The sequence below is a fragment of the Chiloscyllium plagiosum genome, chromosome 9 (assembly GCF_004010195.1).
Source record: "Chiloscyllium plagiosum isolate BGI_BamShark_2017 chromosome 9, ASM401019v2, whole genome shotgun sequence".
Taxonomy (NCBI): domain Eukaryota; kingdom Metazoa; phylum Chordata; class Chondrichthyes; order Orectolobiformes; family Hemiscylliidae; genus Chiloscyllium; species Chiloscyllium plagiosum.
The window spans coordinates 10,354,942-10,355,927 of record NC_057718.1 but is presented as its reverse complement, the minus strand read 5'-3'; positions in this window follow the sequence as shown (position 1 = coordinate 10,355,927).

Genomic DNA, 986 nt, shown 5'->3' with positions numbered 1-986 from the left:
CACATAGTTTTCATTCTTGTTGACTCAGCTCTTGGTTGAAACAATTATACACTGGTGTGAATGCATTTACCTTGCATAAGTAATTATGATTGCAGAAGTAACACTACTTTACTTATATCCCACAATTTCCCCCTTTTTCTTTAATTACCATTTGTTATCTTCTTCACTTTTCTTTTAAGCATCGCCCCCAAAATTCGCAAGCATCATTCCGGAGATTTCATCCATCTTGGTCTCACTCATCTCCTCATTACTTAATCGATAAAGTTCCTCTGTCTGATTCCCTTTTAGGGGCATCTGTTTCATTAAGGCTGTCTCAATCAGTCTTTGGGTGAGCCCTCGTATACAGGATATGATACAACAGCCAATGGCTACCAATACCCCGGCTACTACTATCATGGAAGTAAGGATGGAAACCACCAACCCCTTCCATTTTCCAAACCATGATTCAAGCCATCCCATGAGAGATGTGTCTACTCCTGAATTCTCAGCCAGTTCCTCTGCTAAGGTAGTCAATCCCCTTAAGGCCCAAGTAATTGAACCATCAGGCGCAGTGTTATTAGGAATAAAGGTACAAAAGCTTTCACATAACATCACACACACAAACCCTTTTTCCACTAAAATCATATCAAGGGCCATTCTGTTTTCCCATGCCATCCTACTTGTCGCATCAAGCTGTTCTGATATTCCTTTAACCACATCTCTTGCATAATTTATAAATCGCTGTTGATTATAGAAAATGTAATTTATCCAATCTACATTTTTATTAATTGTTACCCATGAAAAGAGAGCAGACTCAAGGCCTGCTGCAATCTGGTTACGAGCCTTGAATTCATCAGGTACTCCCCCTAGGGACTCCTACAGAATCGAGATAAATCCTGTCATCGAAAGAAGTATCTAACAGTGATCTCTTACTCCTTCCCTTTTTCCCTACGATCTTTTCCTTCTCAAATGCCAATTGTACAATTGCACATATCCCTCTCCAATCC